We start from the raw sequence: 8,842 nt of genomic DNA, 5'->3' as shown, positions 1-8,842 counted from the left end.
GGCCATCTAGCCCGTCGAGCCTGATCCGCCATTCAATAAGATCATAGCTGATCTGGCCGTGGATCAGCTCTACTTATCCGCCCGCTCCCCGTAACCCTTAATTCCCTTATTGGTTAAAAATCTATCTATCTGTGACTTGAATACATTCAATGAGCTAGCCTCAACTGCTTCCTTGGGCAGAGAATTCCACAAATTCACAACCCTCTGGGAGAAGAAATTCCTTCTTAACTTGGTTTTAAATTGGCTCCCCCGTATTTTGAGGCTGTGTCCCCTAGTTCTAGTCTCCCCGACCGGTGGAAACAACCTCTCCGCCTCTATCTTGTCTATCCCTTTCATTATTTTAAATGTTTCGAAAAGATCACCCCTCATCCTTCTGAACTCCAACGAGTAAAGACCCAGTCTACTCAATCTATCATCATAAGGTAACCCCCTCATCTCCGGAATCAGCCTAGTGAATCGTCTCTGTACCTCCTCCAAAGCCAGTATATCCTTCCTTAAGTAAGGTGACCAAAACTGCATGCAGTACTCCAGGTGCGGCCTCACCAATACCCTATACAGTTGCAGCAGGACCTCCCTGCTTTTGTACTCCATCCCTCTCGCAATGAAGGCCAACATTCCATTCGCCTTCCTGATTATCTGCTGCACCTGCAACCTAACTTTTTGGGATTCATGCACAAGGACTCCCAGGTCCCTCTGCACCTCAGCATGTTGTAATTTCTCCCCTTTCAAATAATAATCCCTTTTACTGTTTTTTTTCCCAAGGTGGATGACCTCACACTTTCCGACATTGTATTCCATCTGCCAAACCTTAGCCCATTCTCTTAACCTATCTAAATCTCTTTGCAGCCTCTCTGTGTCCTCTATACAATCCGCTTTCCGACTAGTCTTTGTGTCATCTGCAAATTTTGTTACACTACACTCTGTCCCCTCTTCCAGGTCATCTATGTATATTGTAAACAGTTGTGGTCCAAGCACCGATCCCTGTGGCACACCACTAACCACTGATTTCCAACCCGAAAAGGACCCATTTATCCCGACTCTCTGCTTTCTGTTCGCCAGCCAATTCTCTATCCATGCTAATACATTTCCTCTGACTCCGCGTATCTTTATCTTCTCCAGTAACCTTTTGTGTGGCACCTTATCGAATGCCTTTTGGAAATCTAAATACACCACATCCATCGGTACACCTCTATCCACCATGCTTGTTATATCCTCAAAGAATTCCAGTAAATTAGTTAAACATGATTTCCCCTTCATGAATCCATGCTGCGTCTGCTTGATTGCACTATTCCTATCTAGATGTCCCGCTATTTCTTCCTTAATGATAGTTTCAAGCATTTTCCCCACTACAGATGTTAAACTAACCGGCCTATAGTTACCTGCCTTTTGTCTGCCCCCTTTTTTAAACAGAGGCGTTATATTAGCTGCTTTCCAATCCGCTGGTACCTCCCCAGAGTCCAGAGAATTTTGGTAGATTATAACGAATGCATCTGCTATAACTTCTGCCATCTCTTTTAATACCCTGGGATGCATTTCATCAGGACCAGGGGACTTGTCTGCCTTGAGTCCCATTAGCCTGTCCAGCACTATCCCCTTAGTGATATTGATTGTCTCAAGGTCCTCCCTTCCCACATTCCTATGACCAGCAATTTTTGACATGATCTTTGTGTCTTCCACTGTGAAGTCCAAAGCAAAATAATTGTTTAAAGTCTCAGTCATTTCCACATTTCCCATTATTAAATCCCCCTTCTCACCTTCTAAGGGACCAACATTTACTTTAGTCACTCTTTTCCGTTTTCTATATCTGTAAAAGCTTTTACTATCTGTTTTTATGTTTCGTGCAAGTTTACCTTCGTAATCTATCTTTCCTTTCTTTATTGCTTTTTTAGTCATTCTTTGCTGTTGTTTAAAATTTTCCCTATCTTCTAGTTTCCCACTAACCTTGGCCACCTTATACGCATTGGTCTTTGATTTGATACTCTCCTTTATTTCCTTGGTTATCCACGGCTGGTTATCCCTTCTCTTACCACCTTTCTTTTTCACTGGAATATATTTTTGTTGCGCATTATGAAAGAGCCCCTCAAAGTCCTCCACTGTTCCTCAATTGTGCCACCGTTTAGTCTGTGTTTCCAGTCTACTTTAGCCAACTCTGCCCTCATCCCACTGTAGTCCCCTTTGTTTAAGCATCGTACGCTCGTTTCTGACATAACTTCCTCACCCTCGATCTGTATTACAAATTCAACCATACTGTGATCACTCATTCTGAGAGGATCTTTTACTAGGAGATCGTTTATTTTTCCTGCCTCATTACACAGGACCAGATCTAAGATAGCTTGCTCCCTTGAAGGTTCTGTAACACACTGTTCTAAGAAACAATCCCGTATGCATTCTATGAATTCCTCCTCTAGGCTACCCCATGCGATTTGATTTGACCAATCGATATGTAGGTTAAAATCCCCCATGACTACTGCCGTTTCTTTTTCACATGCCTCCATTATTCCCTTGATTATTGCCTGCCCCACCGTGAAGTTATTATTTGGGGGCCTATAAACTACGCCCACCAGTGACTTTTTCCCCTTACTATCTCTAATCTCCACCCACAATGATTCAATATTTTGTTCATTAGAGCCAATATCGTCTCTCACAACTGCCCTGATATCATCCTTTATTAACAGAGCTACCCCACCTCCTTTCCCTTCTTGTCTATCTTTCCGAATTGTCAGATACCCCTGTATGTTTAATTCCCAATCTTGGCCACCCTGCAACCATGTTTCTGTAATGGCCACCAAATCATACCCATTTGTAATGATTTGTGCCGTCAACTCATTTATTTATTTCGAATGCTGCGTGCGTTTAGGTAGAGTGTTTTAATCCTAGTTTTTAAACCATGATTTTTAGTTTTGACTCCCGCCATTTTCGCTGGGCATTTAGCTGCAGTGCTATGGCATTGTGCCCCGATCTCTTCTGCCCAGCGATCATGATGTCATCGCCGTTTGCATCGCTCCATTAGTGCCCTGGCCCATAAATTAGGTTTCACCCACTGAAGCAGCACGGAGCGACAACAGCGACTGTTTCAAGGCATGAGTACCGGGTGGCCGGCCTCTACCGGGATAGAAATTAAGGGGGAGGTGGCCAGCTGCTGTAAAATAAACCTGCCCTTTTCGTTGCCGCTCTGGTCGCAGTTTGTTCGCGGGATCGATGCCGCGATCGCTCTGCCTGGCACTTTGCTCGAGTGCCGGGCCGATCACGTGGCATCCCTGCTCTCCGATGATCCAGGTAGGTGGCTTCTTTTTTGGCAGCTTGGCTGCTTGGGCATTTCCCTTTACTTGAGGGAAGAGCCCCTTGTATCCGGCAGTACTACGTGGCCCAGTGCCTCGCGCTGCTGAGGTGACCAAGATCCAAGGCGCGGCCCTGGACAACATGGACCACTTTCCATACCTCAGGAGCCTATTATCAGCAAGGGCAGACATCGACGACGAGGTTCAACACCACCTCCAGTGCGCCAGCACAGCCTTCGACTGCCTGAGGAAGAAAGTGTTCGAAGATCAGGCCCTCAAATCTTGCACCAACCTTATGATCTACAGGGCTGTAGTGATACCCGCCCTCCTGTATGGCTCAGAGACGTGGACCATATACAGTAGACACCTCAAATCGCTGGAGAAATACCACCAACGATGTCTCCGCAAGATCCTGCAAATCCACTGGGAGGACAGAAGCACCAACGTCAGTGTCCTTGATCAGGCCAACATCCCCAGCATCGAAGCACTGACCATACTCGACCAGTTCCGTTGGGTGGGCCACATTGTTCGCATGCCTGACACAAGACTCCCAAAGCTCCTACTCAGAACTCCTATAAGGCAAGTGAGCCCCAGGTGGGCAGTGGAAACGTTTCAAGGACACCCTAAAAGCCTCCTTGATAAAATGCAACATCCCCACCGACACCTGGGAATCCCTGGACAAAGTCCACCCTAAGTGGAGGAAGAGCATCCGAGAGGATGCTGAGCACCTCGAGTCTTGTCGCCGAGAGCATGCAGAAAACAAGTGCAAGCAGCGGAAGGAGCGTGCGGCAAACCAATCCCACCCACCCTTTCCTTCAACGACTGTATGTCCTACCTGTGACAGAGACTGTAATTCCTGTATTGGACTGTTCAGTTTCCTAAGAACTCATTTTTAGAGTGGAAGCAAGTCTTCCTCGATTTCTAGAGACTGCCTATGATGAAGAGCGCTGCTGAGGTTTGTGCCCAATTACTGCCCCAGGAACGGTAACCCGAATTTACCGAGCGGGGCGGGACTTCCACACCTGGTATAAAGTTTCCCGCTTCCCGGATGTTACCACCTCCAAATGGGGCGATAATGAATTTCTAGTCCCGTGTATCTGGATCATAAGTCTAGACCTCTGAATTACTGGTTCAGTAACATAACCACTATGCTACTGTACCCCATAAATGTAAATTGAACACTCAATGTCTGTTTTTAGAAGACTATTTTTTCCATTCCTGTGTCTTATAATGTGGAAGCATTAGTTATTAGTGGTTTCCATAAATTTACATCAACCAGCAAAGCAAACAGAAGAACATTAACCACAAGCTTTTCCACTGCTCCTCTATCTTACCTGTAATGGCTGTATGTGTAATATTTATAAGCTATGCTCGCAGATAAATAATTCAAAGGTTTTACAAGGTATGGGGGTGGAATTTTTACTTTTACTTTCTGAAAGGAAGACTTGCATTTATATAGTAAGTCAAAAAGCACTTCACAGCCAATGAAGTACTTTTGAAGTGTTATAATGCAAGAAATGCAGCAGCCAGCTCCCACAAATAATGTGATATATTCACAGAGCTTAAGCACACACAGCTTCCTACATGGCAGGCAGCTCTCTCGGAAGCCTCCGGAATCTGCCTGGTTCTGCTAAATTATTAACTCTGCAGTTGCAGTACACAATATGTCCACACCCACAGTGTGGAGCTACAAACATTACAAGCTTACAGACATTACACTTCTCCTTAATGAAGAAGTTATTGTAACAAACATCAGACATAACTTTCATGTTTATACATAACACAGGATATAAACTTTTTTTTTCCATATTTAAAAATGTAACTTGACCACTTGTTTTCTGTTTCGAAGCGGATACCTTCACTCTCGAACAGAACTTTCCAAACATGGTGTCGATTTCACACTCATTCGAGGCTCATCCTGAGGAACATTTTCCTCCACGGAATTTCCTTGATTTTCATTTGAACTCACTTTAACTTCAGGCTCTTTGTTTTCCTGACTCGGACTCAGACTTTCATTCTGATTCTCTCTTGGATTTGTTTCCAGTACCTTGGATTTAGGATGTGCTACTGATGTATCAAGACTGTCTGATGAGTCAGAAATAATTGAATCATTCCCACCTTCAACTCCTTTCATGTCTGTAGGTAAAATATGATCAATATGAATAAATCTAACCTGTCCATTATCAAATATCTTTACCAAATATGTGCGAGGACCACATATCTTCACCACTCTTCCTGGTAACCACTTTAACCATTTATGGTGATGGTTCTTCACTCTCACCTTCTGGTTTAATTTCACACTTCTCTCCTTTACTCTACCTCTATCATGATTCTCTTTCTGTCTTAATTGTGTCTCTTCTACAGACTGTGCCAAATTTGGTTTTAACAACGAGAATTTGGTTCGTGGCTGTCATTTGAGAAACAACTCCGCTGGTGTTCTACCAGTAGTTGTATGAGGAGTATTTCAATATATAATCAAAAAATTAGCCAATTTGTGATCCAATGACAACTGTCATTTCCTTGGATTTGGATCTAACATTTGTTTTATGAGGGCTCATTTTACAATTTGTACAGTGCGCTCTGCTACACCATTCGAAGCAGGATGGCATGGTGGAACCTTGGTATGTTTCACACCATTTTTGCTCGTAAATTGTGCAAATTCTTCTGAACGAAATTGTGGTCCATTATCCAAACCAATCTCTTCAGAGAGGCCAAATGAAGAAAATTATTTTCGTAAAATTTCCACTGTTTTACTTGTTGTTATTTTCTACATTGGAAACACCTTAACCCACTTTGAATGGCTATCAATCACAATGAACAATTGTTGTCCTTCTAACTCAGCAAAATCAATATGTAGGCTTTGCCACACGCTGGGTGGCCATTTCCATGGCTGTAATGGTACTGGTGGTGGTTGCTTGCTTACCAATTGACATGTCGTAGACTGACTCACGATGTGCTCTATATCTTTATCAAGACCTGGCCACCATAAATAACTGCGTACAAAACTCTTGGTCAAGCACATTCCCAGGTGCTGGTCATGGAGGTCTCCTAATAATTTGGACCTGAATTTATTTGGTATAACCACTCTTGCACCCCACATGATACAATCTTTATCTACTGATAATTCATTCCTACGAATGAAGAATGGATGAATATCTTTGTCTGTTACCTGGTTTGGCCATCCATTTGCAATATACTCATACACCTTTGGCATCACTGGGTCACGTTTAGCTGCTCTACCAATCTCTTCAGCTGTGACTGGCAGTTCATCAATGTATGAAAAATACAACACTTCTTCCCTATCGGGTGTAACTTGTGATGGGAAAGGCAATCTAGACATTGCATCAGCATTACTGTGATCAGCTGTGCTTCTGTATTCAATATCATATGTATATGCTGACAAAATCAAAGCCCATCCCTGCATTTGGGCTGTAGCTAATGTTGGAACTGGGGACTTTGGATGGAGGATTGCTGTCAGGGGCTTATGGTCCGTAACGATGGTAAACTTCCGACCATACAAGTATTTGTGAAACTTCTTGACCCCAAAAATTAATGCAAAAGCTTCCCTTTCAATTTGCGCATAATTACTCTCACCGGCACTGAGAGTGCGTGAAGCAAAAGCAATTGGTCTCTCCTCCCCACTATGTGATACATGAGAGATCACTGCCCCAACTCCATACAGAGAGGCATTACATGCTAGCTTAATCTTCTTAGAACTAACATGGTGCTCTCTACCAATTTTCTTTTACACTCCTTGAATGCTGTATCACATTCTTTTGACCACTTCCAATGGACTTGTTTTTTCAAAAGTTCATTCAGTCGATATAAAACTGTAGCCAGATTTGGTAGGAACTTCCCATAATAGTTCAAAAGACCCAAGAATGAACGAAGTTCAGTGACATTCCTGGGAGTGGGTGCATTTCTAATTGCATCCAATTTTTCTTTGGTTGGATGTAAACCATCTTTGTCTACTCTGTCTCCTAAGTACTCCACTGAGTTTTTAAATAACTCACACTTACAAGCAGACACTCGCACTCTGTGCCTCTCTAGCCGTTTGAGGACTTCATTCAATATGTTATTATGAATTTACCTATTTGGTGCTGAAATTAGTATGTCATCCAAATAACATACTACCCCTTCAATATCTTGCAAAATCTGGTTCATCACCCCTTGGAATATGGCAGGGGCGGAAGACACTCCAAACGGTAGCCTATTAAATTGATATCGGCCTAAATGAGTATTTATAGTCAAACATGACTTGGACTCCTCATCTAGTTCAAGCTGTAAGTAGGCATTCATAAGATCCAGTTTTGAGAAGATTTGACCACCTGTCAGTGTTGTGAACAAATCTTCTATATTCGGCAATGTATTGGGGACATTACCCTCTAGAACATGGTTTACAGTTACTTTATAATCACCACACAATCTTACCTTACCATCGGACTTAGGTACAACAACAATGAGTGTAGCCCAATTACATCGATCTATCTTACAAATAATGTTCTCAGTATCTAGTCTTTTGAGTTCTTGCTCAACTTTCTCCTTGAGTGCATATGGTACAGAACGTGACTTGTAGTGTCCTTCTGTACCCTGACACTCGCCTTGAAGCCTTGGATCGGACTGCCCGTTTCGCAGAACACCTTTGGATACTTCTTGATAACCTCATCCATTAATGAAAATCTCGCTTCCACACAGAAAATCTTACTCCAATCCAGCTTCAGTGAGCTCAACCAATTTCTTCCTAGTAAGGTAGACTTGTCTCCTTTCACTACTATTAGAGGCAAGTTCTAAAATTTATCTTTATATTTCACTGGTACGGTGATACGACCTACCTCAGGAATTTTCTCTCCCGAGTACCCTCGCAGCTCTATCTTGGATTTCTTCAGTTGGAAATCACGCAATTTGTCGCGATATAGTGACTCCGGTACTACACTCACAGATGCACCCGTGTCAATTTCCATTGGTATCTTGAATCCCACAACATCTATGTGGATTTTGATGCTTTCCGAGTCACTGTCCGTTAATCTCATGCTCCTGATGATGTGTAACTCTAACATCTCCTCGTCCTGTTGTTGTTCTTCCATGCTGTGTAATCTCTTGGGATTTCTACTCATAGCTTTGAACGCTGGACTCATAGCTTTGAAAGCTGGTTTACCCTTCAGTCGGCATACCTTCGCACGATGCCCAGTCTTCCTGCAGAAGAAACACTCTGCCTTCATGTATGGACAACTTTGAGCAATGTGTTGTCCCAGGCACCTGTAGCATGACTTCGATGCTCTGTTAGACTTTGCAGTTTCTAAGACTTTGAGCCTCCACCGTCTTTTACTTTCAACCTGCAGGTGATTTACCTCGATTGACTGACGATCGTAATTATTATTTAATTCTCTGGAATAATCGGCCATGCCCATCGACCTCGCTGGCTGACAAGCAATCTCAAAAGTCAAGTCATCCGTCATCAATAACTTCCTTCTGATCGCATCATTTTTCACCCCACAAACAAAACGATCCCATAATGCCCGGTTTTGAAAATTTCCAAAATTACAGTGCATCGATAGCTTTTTTAA

This window comes from Pristiophorus japonicus, chromosome 4, assembly GCF_044704955.1.
Source record: "Pristiophorus japonicus isolate sPriJap1 chromosome 4, sPriJap1.hap1, whole genome shotgun sequence".
Classification (NCBI taxonomy): Eukaryota; Metazoa; Chordata; class Chondrichthyes; family Pristiophoridae; genus Pristiophorus; species Pristiophorus japonicus.
This window is presented reverse-complemented; position numbering follows the sequence as displayed.